The sequence below is a fragment of the Cryptomeria japonica genome, chromosome 10 (genome assembly GCF_030272615.1).
Source record: "Cryptomeria japonica chromosome 10, Sugi_1.0, whole genome shotgun sequence".
Lineage (NCBI taxonomy): Eukaryota > Viridiplantae > Streptophyta > Pinopsida > Cupressales > Cupressaceae > Cryptomeria > Cryptomeria japonica.
The window spans coordinates 730,188,457-730,200,629 of NC_081414.1; positions in this window are offsets into that span (position 1 = coordinate 730,188,457).

Consider the following 12,173-nt stretch of genomic DNA (forward strand, 5'->3'; position numbering starts at 1 on the left):
TCATGCATCTCAATGCAACAACAAAATCATAAATCACCATGAGGCAATCCAACGCATTACGGGTTGAAAGAATCATGGAACATATATCAAACAGAGCATAAGATATGCACTCAAGATAATACACTACAACAAATAAAGCATCCAAAATAAGATCAAAGCATAACAAAATGATTTACACCCAAATTGCAAATGGCACAACTACATGCACATGGCCAAATCCATATTAGAAAGCAAGAATACAAAAGAGAAAATCAAAGGACCATTAATAGTGGGGGGAGAATTGTGTGGGAAAGGAATTTTTCCTAGTTCTTCTTCGAGGAATCTAATCCTTCAATATGGTATTTATTTTGTGGAAAGCCAAACAAAAAGTGATTAAATATATTCCTCTAAAAAAAATTGTCTTTATGGTTTTTGATTATGGAAAAACAAGTTTTGAGGGGACCCGAAACCCCTTACAACAAGTTTTGGAGGGACCCGAAAGCCTAAAAATTTTACCAGGATCTGGAACCCAAAGAACAACACTTCCAAAGAAAATTAACCAAAAAAACCAGCAGCCCACACAAAACTAAGCTGACAAAAGCCAGCAAAAGCCAGTAAACACTAGCAAGAAGAACCAACCAAACACTTAAGATATAATCAATATAAATCAAGTTGGTTGCACCAACAAGACTAAAGATTCAAACTATGATGAGGGTTAGCATGCACCCTCAGCCAAACAACAAGGATGTTTCTAGCTCCCTTGACCTGAGACAGAGACTTCAGACACCAAAAATCATGACTAGACCATAACCAAAAACAACCACAATCTGAACTGGGCCCTTGAAAATCAGCAACTAGCCAGATAAGAAAAGACAAGGCAAATAAAACAAGATGCCTAGAGATAAAGGGATTTTGAAAGGTTTCCCTAACCTTAAAACTATCTTTTGAAATGGCTCCCAGAATCACTTCAAAGGGTTTTGAAGTGGTACCCTCAACCACCTTAAGATGAAACAGAGGCCCGATCTAGAAAGCATCCATCCAAACAAGCACTGCCACACTCTCCACCTCAATAGGAGAAGATAGAAATGAGCTTGAGAGAAAAGATCCAGCAACCAAATAATAACCAGCCTCAAGAGAAAGGTCCTCCAAACTAGGAGAAGAAGCACCAAAAATCCCCTTAACCACCCAAACACCAAGCAACCACTCCACCTCCATAGAAGGGCACAACGCCTCAAGAAGAGATCCATGGGACTGGGTAGTAAGAGAAAAAACCCTCAAAAGGAAAACAACAGTGGAAGCACCGAGGGTCCGCATAGAAGAAACAAGACCACCAAAAGTGTAACCAAACTCTAGCAGCAAAGGAACAACCCCCACCTTAATAGGGAGAGAACAAAGTTTCTTCAGAAGGACAGACCACACCAACTGCAGCCCAAAACTAGAACAACCCGTGCCCAACAAAGCCACCTTAGAACAAGAGCATCCAACTCCTTCCGCGAAAGATATCTCCACCTCTATAGGAGATAAAACCTTCTTAATAGGCACATAGAGAGAAGAAGGGTGCCGAGAAATTGCCCAAAACCTAGGCATTTCCACCCAAAGGGCATCAAAAGAGCTCCACAAATCCCAACCCGAGAGGAGGAAAACAGAAAAAGAAGCACTGCAAGCACAAAATCCTCCGACCCAACAGGGGAAAGGGAGCAAAGCAGGGACACAAGCCAAAGCAGAGCAAAACAGCCTAACAAGGCCGACCCAGCAGACAGGAGAGGAAGAGAGAGCTGCCAGAAGAAATCCCCACTAGCTCCGAGCCACTAAGCCCGTAGTAGCAACAACCCAAACAGCCGCCTCTGCGAGAGACCCTAGAAGCCGATCCACCAGAAAGAGGGAGCGAAGGGGGCATCGTGAATCATCCAGGTTAAGCCAGGAAATGATAGCCATAGCCAAGGCTCCCAAGCAATTGTCCTCATCATCGTCTGAATCCTCCCCTTCCTCAGCCACAGCCAAAACCCTAGCTCCCGCACTCCCGCTTCCGCTCATGTTGTCGAGGCAAAGATCCTCCATTACAAATTGTCTTTATGGTTGATGGTAAGGTCTTGGTCTCATTAATTCATGTGGGGTAAATTTTGGGTCAATAAGAAAATGATGGAATACTTCAAAAGGAGTGAGTGGAAGACATCATGCCAATTGATGAAATAAGAGGTTTAGAAATGACACAAGTAATTAAGAGAAAAGGATTTTAATTGTAAAAGAAGAAAATTGGTAAGAAATTTGATGCTAGGATTATAATGGAAGAAATGGAAGAGGAAATAAGAGTGGATTTCCAATTTACTTAGGAAGATTTCCTTTAAATTTCTTAGAGGAGGTTGAAAAGGCCTCCTTTAGAAAGATGAGACTCTTATCATAAACTTTCAGGGGCATCAATGTCCCTAACAAAAGAAGGTTGTTAGGAAATTAATTTATATGTAAGGATCTAGATCTTATTTTCCAAATTTTTGAGGGAGTCTTATTTAAGGTTAACAAGGAAGTACTAGAGAAAATGGAAAATATGTGTGATAGATTCTCAAGGAGTTCTTAGTGGCGAGGGTATTATAGAACATGAGAAAGATAGGGCTAAATATCATTTCATTAAGGGAGAGTTGGATGTGCTTCTATTTTCATAGCTACTAAGTGGGTGTGACTAGCTACTTATTTAATGTATATGGGTTGAACTCAATTTTTTGGAAGTTGAGACTTCGACATAGAGTAAAGCAATAAATAGGTATTTATTGGCGATCAATCATTTTTTGGAGGGGATTTTAATGTGATTTTTTCCTTAAAAGATAAAATTGGTGGAACGAAACATGTCTATAAATCATTAATGGATTTCAATGATATAAATCAAGATTATAATTTGTTTCATCTAAAACCTAAGAATATTTTTTAATTGCAATAATGAGAGAAAAGGCTTATGTTATATTCTTGAAATATTTGACAAGTACTTGTTTTCTTCTTCTTGGTTTGTTAAACAGTGACACTCCTCTTCTCGCATTCTCCCAAGGGTTGATGGACAATGGCTACACGAGTCAGAGGCTAATAATAATAAAGTATTTTTTTTTCAAGGTTTTCTCATAGCCGGTGTGGCAAATCTTGAGGTGATAAAGGAGCAAGTATTAGATGTAATTCCTTTGTTGGTTTTGGATGAACAAAACATGTTTCTTCAAGATCCAATGAAGATTAAGGAGGTGAAGGGTGCCCTTTTATCTATGGGGGGTGAGAAGGCCCCGAGGCCTAATGGATTTCCTATTGCTTTCTTTCAAAAGTTTTGGAATTTCTTCAAAAAAGATATTTGGGGGGTGGTGGAAGAGTCTAGGGGAGATGGGTTAGCATTGAAAGAATTAAACAACACCCTGACACTAATTCATTTGGACTAGATTTCCGACGGAGAAGGTATATTGTGACCAAATTTGATTTTTTTTTTTTTAAATACTTGAATTCATCATAATTGCGACGACAATTTGCTATTTGGTTTCGACGAAGAAGGCATTAGCAATGAAAAATTTCTTTTTTTCAAAAAAGTGCTTGAGTTCATTGTAATTCCGACGACAATGACCATTACTTAAAAAAAAAAAAGGGCAATTCATTTGTGCATTGCAATCCCGCGTAGGCATCCGTGGTGACTTCAACCCCCAACAACATCAAACTTGCATCGAAGGCATTTGTGCATTGTTTGCAATCTCGCGCAAGAGGTAGATTCTTCACTTTGATTTCATGTTGCAAAAAATATACCATTCAAGAGATTCTACAACTTTTGTTTGCTTATATACATGCTAGTTATGCCTGCATTCTTGTGGGATATTGACCGATTGTGGAAGCAACTCTTGGAGTATGAGAGATTCCTTTTTTATGCAAAAGATGTTAGGAAATGAGACATATGGTGGCTAATTGCCCTAGTTTTTAATGTGCATTGGTCAATCTCGTATTCATATTGATTATCCAATCTTAGCCCGGATGGCTCCTAGTCAAAGGTGTGGTTCCCTGAATGCGTAATACCCTGTAGGAATCCACTCCTCATAAAACCATAGAACTGTGATTAAGGAGTGAGCGTTCAATTTTGTCGCAGCAATCCCTTCCTCCTGTATACGTGTTGATTGATCACTATTGTACGAGCTAATATATAGGGCAGTGTTTGCCTCTGGCTGCTGAATCGATGGAGATCAAACAAACGCACAAGAAAACAATGGGAATGAATATTATTCAAGTGATTTGCAACCTTCATTCAGTATTGTTCGGGCAAGCCTTTCTTTCTCTTGCCAGTCAGCCTAACACACCCGACCCGAAAGCCCTAGGGAGATACAATTGTGTTCGGTTGAGCACAATCCTAACCTAGAAGGGGTGGACTGGAAATCTCCAACCACACAACTTATCACTTTGTAATTAACATACAGTATAAAGCTAGTCTATATGACCCCCGAACCATTTTCTTACTGTCTCGGGTTACCCTAGTTTAGGGTATTAGCAGTTTTTACTAAATCTTCTCTAATTTAGGGTATTGGCAACTATCTCTCCTTTTGCATAGTTTTAGGTGGCGTACAAAGTCATTGCCTTCTTTGGCTTCCTTGCGGCCTCAACCTCAATGATCATCTTTTGCAAAATTACTTTCTTCAATACTCTCTTATTTATCCTTTCAAAGTTGAATTGTAGCCACTTAGGAACATCTAGTTTCTCATCACTTTGGATGGATGGGTTCATGGTAGTTACAACCTACTTTGGCCTTTGTTCTTCATCTTGTTGCTTGTGCACCTAAGTTTAAAATTTTGGAGGAGTCATCTTGGGGGTGGGGGCCTAGATAGATCCTCTTTTTCTTGTTCTCCATGCTTCTTTGACTCCATATTCTAAGTTCCTTCTGACTTATATTTCATTTCCATGAGTCAAATTATAGTTCTTAATTCAGTTATAGGCTAATATCTTGTGTGTTGATTGTACCTCTTAGTTTGATAAGGTTTTGGGTGGAATTTAATCTCTAATTTTGAGGAAAAAGTTTCCCTATAAATGTAATTTCAAAATTCATTTTGAGGGTCCAATAATTGATTATTTAAGGTCCAAGTTTAGTAACACTCATTAGTGTGTTTTCTTTCAAAAGACATTTAGCAATAGGCTGTAGATTGAATACTTGTGCTTTGCTAGTATATTTTGAAGAATTAATGGAAATGAAGTTCATAGTTTGCAACGGTATTGGTAGTCTTTTTTGATTGCTTGGTATTCTTTTATTTCTTTCATTTTCCTTAGTCTTGAATTAATGTTTACATTTATAAAACATCTTATTTGTTATAATCAATTTGTGCATCTTTCGTGGTGATTGAGGTTAATAAGGAACATGTGAATGAATAGTAGTTGTTGTTCTAGAGCTTTCCTTGGTCTCATTTTCATGTTAGAATTGGCAATTTTGGCATGATAAATTATTTACATACAAGGTTATTTCTAGATTTTGTCGATAATGTGGATTTAGGTAATACTGATGATTCATTTTCTCATAGCCTTGTTCTATCTTTTGCAATTTATTTTAACCTTTTACCTTAGGCAAATTGAGAAATTGACATTTCAACTTGATTAGTGACATTTTCCCCTTGAACAACTTGATTAGGAAATGATAAATTCTAAAGGTAAGCTAACTTAACTCAAGGGACTGAGATGGTATCCTATCATCAAAGATGATAGTTCTAAGCAAAATACTACCTAGTGATATGAAAGTTGATGCAAGATAGCAAGGACAACAAGGAAATTTATTTTGAACTTTGACAAGATTGAATCTTTGGGTGGAAGTTTGAATGGATTGATAGCGAAAAGGCATGTTGATGCAGAGAATCCAATAAACTCAACCAAAAAGGGAGATATTTCTCCCAACTCACCTATTCAATTAGGTGTCAATCCTTCACTTACTCACAAGACCCCTCACAAGGCCACAAGTTACTCAAAAGGATTCAATACCCCAAAACACACCCATACTCACCAACCCTCACCCAACCATTGAATCACACTCAAATAGGACAAATAAACATGTCTAAGTCACAATCCAACTCTCCAAAATTCAATCACCACCAACACCCTCAACCCTTATTCACACAAATCCTCCTTCAACTAGGTCTTATAATCCCCCCTAGTACTCAACTCCAAAATGTACTAGATATCCAAAAACCAATGTACTTTCGGATACTCTTACAAGAACCACTAAACATATACCACCATGGGTCTTTACCCTCCCAACCACCCAAAGGTCAAAGGAAGATTCACTGCTGCAACACTCAGTTTTTTGTGACAGTATCAAGCACTTAGGATAGTCACTCCTTTTATGACAGTATCAAGATTAGATTGATACTGGACTGGGTAATAATAGAACCACCAACAATGTATTTCTCATCTCAAATAATAAAGAGAATATAGGGCTGCATCTATGAAGAAAAAAAATGTTGGAAAAGACTATTTCCACCCACTTGGCCACCAGAGTGGTTTTTGAGGTGTATTCAAAGCTTTTACTCCTTTTGTTGCATTTTCACTTGAAATATGGTTGAATTGGCTTTGTAAGCTCCTAGATACTTGGTACATGTTCTAATCGAGTTAAAAGAGTTTCAAGACTACCCTATAGTCATGCTCTACCTTATCCAGCTACTCAATTAGCTTCCCAAACTTATAGGACATATGGTTTTATTCCTTACTTTGAGTTGAAATTGTATTGGGTTAGATATAACTAAAATAAGACATTCCTTCAACTACTTCAAAAATCATCAAAAAGACTTCATACTACTATCTACATGTGTTTCTATCCTTAAGAAGTCTAATTTATGCAAGTGAAAAAACACCTAAGAGGTCATAGCTACTCCTTTTGACTTGGTAATATTCATGGTTTTTCTTTGTCTATTTAACTTCATTCTTTGCATCTTACCCACTATCTTGTAGCATACTTTGTTTTCTTTTTTAGTGAATTGCATTTAGTGGACTATTGTGCATCTTTAAAATCATTTGACAACTTCAGGAAATGGTTTTCCTTCTTTATTACTTGACTATATCATTTAATATGCATGGATGGTATTATCATTTAATTTTCAAGATGAACCTTATATGGATGGTCCTTGCACCTTTTCAAATTGAACTTTTGCAAAAGTCCAAATTTGGAGAGGAAATTCCTACTATTTGCAAATCCACCATTCATCTTTCAAATTTTAGTTCCAATTTCCATGAATAAGGGTTCCCAAGACCCTAGTCCTATAAAAATGAGCCATGAGGAACATCATGAATAAGGGAATGAACCAAATTTATGGAAACATTGTCAAACCTAAGTACAATTAGGTATAAATAAGGCACAACCACTTAAATTGAGTCCAAACTTAGTGTATATTTTTAAAGAGATACAACTTATGATGCAATATTTAACCCCATCTTAGAAAGAGTATGAAATTATGCTCATTTACTCTTTGGAAAATATGGAGAAACCAAATATTCTTTCACCAAGATATTGAAGAGTCAAGATGTCTACAAGTTTGGAAAGGTGGTAGCTCCCAAGACTTATGATATTGTCAATCTATAATATTGAGATAAAAGGGAAGTACAAAGTGAGTAATATGAGTAGCATTGGTAACACACATGGAGCATGCAAAACACAAAGTTATGACATTCAAAACTAGTAAGATTCATATATTCTCACTAGGAACCATATCAAAAAGACAAGGCATAGATCTAGGACTAGTAAGATCCTTATATAGTTACTAGGAGTCATGTCAGAGACACATAAAAGCATGATACCCAAGTTAGTAAGATCCTCTAATACTTAGTCATAGATTGCATTCTAACAACAAATAGAGACCTAATTGTTAAAGTTTGAGGCCCATTGGGAAAAAAGTTGTCATATTACCATGACAACTTTTGCATTTCTTGTAGAAACTTCTTTAAAATATGGTTGGAAAGTTAGTTTATGGTGGTTTGAGGTTGTAAAACACTTGGATGGGAATAAATGGGCCTTTGGAATGCCATCCAAGAGTTTTGCTTAATGAAATTGGGGTTTTATGTGCATTTTTTCATGCTATGTATCATATCATGCTTGATGATAGACCTTTTTACATGCTATGTATCATATCAGGGAAGAATTTGGTGGGAGACCAAGCGATTGGTGTTTTGAAGTGGTTGATGATAGAGAGAGGGGTGAGGGGAACCCATGCAACCTTCGGAAGGGTTTGTCGATCAAAACCAAATGAAATAGATTAAATTTTTATGACTGTCCTAAGGGTATTGATTGTCATAGTCATAGTTTTACTACTGATATTGTTTTTGTTTTGACAGAGTTGTGTTTGTAAACCCAAGTGTGGACATGTAATGGAGTCATGAGATGTCTTAAGACTACATCAATACTTAACAACAACATAGTGTGTAGGCACCTAAAATATGAAAGGACTACATATTGGAAGGCGCATGTGATGATGCCATGAAAGGTCTGATATCCCTATGTATCGGACTGAGAAAACCAGTGAAAGACAAAAAAAAATGCATTGAGAAGGAAAAAGGTTGAATTGCCTAATGTTTGTTGTTGAAGTGATGTGTGGGGACCCTGCCAAGTCAAATACCTTGTTGTAGTTTCAAAGGGTGGAAAAAGAATAAGCATTTTATTTACCATCCTAATAGACCATCCATCATAACAATTATTACCAATATTGATGTGTGCATTGCAAACAAAGTTCTAGAGGAAGCCTCTTTCTATTGTAATACCAAGTGAATGTTCATAGACCTTTTGTAGGGTCCTCCTAGCCTAGAGTTAGGAGTTCGAAGCCTACATACATTGATTTGGCCTTGTGGCCATCAATGAGTGCTCACCCAATAGGACAAGTCTTGAGACTGACAATTTTGGAAGTGTGGCATTGTTGAGAGCCAACATTTATGTGTGAACCCCATCCTCACGCATTATGATTAGTTGCCATGATACTTGACCCTATCCTCATGGTGTTGGCTCAATTCATATTGGTGTGTTTTGTTGAAGAAACATGACATGAGAAGTTTGATGCAGAGGCAAGGTAGAACTCAGTATTTCATATTAGGACAACAACCACATTGATTAGGCAAGTCAGATAAGTTCTCTCCAATGTTTATGATACTGAATTCACATTAGACACTCATGGATTACCCAATTAGACATTAGTCAACTTAATATCTTATACAAGGATTGCATACCACAAAGCCATTAGATATTTTTTGAGATGAAAAAGAAGAGTTAAATGGTTTTGGTTCAATGATGATAATTTCTATTTTCAAGTAATTTAATTCGATATATTATATTGAAACGTGATTTCATAACTAACATTTCAACTTCTATATAACTAGTTCTATAGCCCAATTTTCTTGCCTGTGAAGAAAGACCATGTCAGACAATATCAATGAACAACAAAATAAGGAGACAATTGCTAGATTGTGGTCTAACTTGAAAAGAAAAGGTGATGGAAAATGTTATTGTCCATGCAAAATTTGTAAGGGGTTAAAGACTAGAAGACTTCTAATCAAAACAATGAAGAAACATTGTAGGTTGCATGGTCACATTGAAGGTGGACATGATTATCATCCATTGGTAAGTTTTTCATTATATCGTTTTAACAATTTATATACATAATCAATCTCGTGATGATGAGATCATGATCATGGTTTATTTATGTTTATCAATTTTATATAGGTCGAGCACCCTGGAGCACATTGTATGGATCAACACAACCCAAATAATATGGTTTTCTAAGTGGACGAACATGGAGGTGTGAATATCGAAGCTGAAAATAATGATCCCATGGAAGATGACGATCATGAGCCAGAAAACACAATTGAAGATGATGGTACAAATACATTGATCCATGACACATTTAGTACTCGAATAGCTGATCATGATGATGAAGATGACCTTGATGTTGTTCATGATGTCCCTCTACTTGAAAAGGCATCTGAGGCCCTTTACGAAGGCTCGCAAACAACTCTTCTCTTTGTTGTATAGTTGTTGGTGAACTTGAAGGTTATGAATGGTTTATCCAACATACCAATGTCACGTATGTTAAGGTATGTCATATATGTCATAATAAACTGTGAATCATGTTGTACCATTAATATTCTTTATATTAACAAAAAAAAAAAAATCTGTAGATTGATAGGTGAGTTTTTGTTACCACCATCAAATATTCTACCTCGCTCATACCGAGAATTATCTGTCATTATGAAAGATATTGGAATGGAGTATCAAGCAATAGATGCTTGTCCCAATGATCATATTATATATCACAAACAACATGAATTTCAAATTGAATGCCCTGAATGTCATATCAGTAGATATCAAATAGATCAAATAACAAAAAGGGTTCCTCGCAAGGTTCTTCGCTATATTCCCATTATTCCACGTATGCAACGATTATTCAAGTGCACTAGCTTGGCACAATTTATGGATTACTATGCACACAATAGAAGTCAAGATGACATTATTCGAATGCCTGCGGATGGTTCAACATTTATGGACATAGAGGAAAAGTGGCCACACTTTAAAGAAGAACCTCGTAATCTCAGGCTTTCATTGGCAGCGGACGGTGTCAATCCATTTGGAGAGATGAGATCTGTTTAATCAGTGTGGCCTATTTTTGTTATCAACAATAACATTCCTCCATGGATATCAATAAAGAGGGAGCACATAATGTTGGCAATGATTGTTCTAGCTATTTTATCATTTAAATATAGTCATCTAAATTTAATTATAAATATTACAGTAAAATGGTCATAATAATTATGTAATGTTTTTGTTCATTCGATTAGGTAAGTACCAAGTTAAAGATATGAATGTATATATCGAGCCTCTTATCGATGAGTTGTTGGAGTTATGGAATGGTGTCACTATGTATGACGTCTCTAGACCAATAGGACAAAGACAATTTCAATTCCATGCGATGCTTCTATGGACAATGCACGATGCCCCGGGGCTAACACATTTTTGTGGTATGTTATAGTGTTTAAGTTGTGCATGAACATTATAATTCAAAAAATTATCATATTTAATCCAATTATACATTATCTTGTAGGTCTTCAAATAAAGGGAAAATTGGCATGTCCTGTTTGTGGTCCAAAGATGAAATCTCGTCATTCAAAAAGTTTAGGAAAGCAAGTGTTTGATGAGTATAGGCACTTTCTCCACAAAAATTATAAGTATCGAAATACTGAAAAACATCTTTTCAATGGGAAAGAAGAGAATACATCAAAGCCATGAAGAATGACACCTCACCTATGGAAGTTGGAATATAATAGAATTAATCGTCAAGGTAATGTCATTCCATCTATTGGTTTGTCATAAAACATCTTTTCTATTTTGTTTTGTTTACTGATGATGTGATTGATGATCATGAAGGTCGTGAAGGCATAAATGACCACCTTCCTAAGGGACTAAAAAGTTATCCCTGACAATTTAGTAGGTTGCCCTACTACGAGCAGTTACAAATTGTTCATTTGTTTGATAGTATGCATATTGGAAAGAATATAACAAAGACAGTATGGAAAATATTGGATGAAAGGTGTGACAAAGAAAAAATTGTCAAATTATGTAGTGACATTCAGGATTCCAATCATGCAATGATAAATGTCATTCAATCAAATAGCCATGGAGACCAAATTAATATAAGTGAGATTCCTTGGTTATTAATGGACCAACAAAGCAATGCTATAAAAGAAGTCATACAAAAAATTCGATTTCCCACAAGATTTGCTGCGAATATAAACAATCTCATATCAAAGAAAAGTGAATTTGGGCCAAGGATGAAAATGCATGATTGACATACTTTCATTAAGGTAATTCATGTTCTTGTATTTTTAGTATGTATTTAAGTACTGCACGTACGTGTACTTTTCATTGTATTATGTTACAAAAAAATGAAAAGATAATTTTATAATTGTTGCAGTACGTTCTACCTCTATCTCTCCCAGACGACTTCGACAATAATGTCAAGCAAGTCATATGTGATCTTGGAAAATACATGAGGTAAATAGTGATATTTGTTCAATTCATTGTATAGATATTATATTTGCTATTTGTTTTACTTGTTATGTAATATATTATTTTGCGTCTTGAATATCTTGTAGGTGGTTGTCATGTAAAGAAATCCATAAAGACGATATAAAATATTGGAAGAGAAAAATTCCTCATTTAATGTGTGAAATGCAAAAGTGTC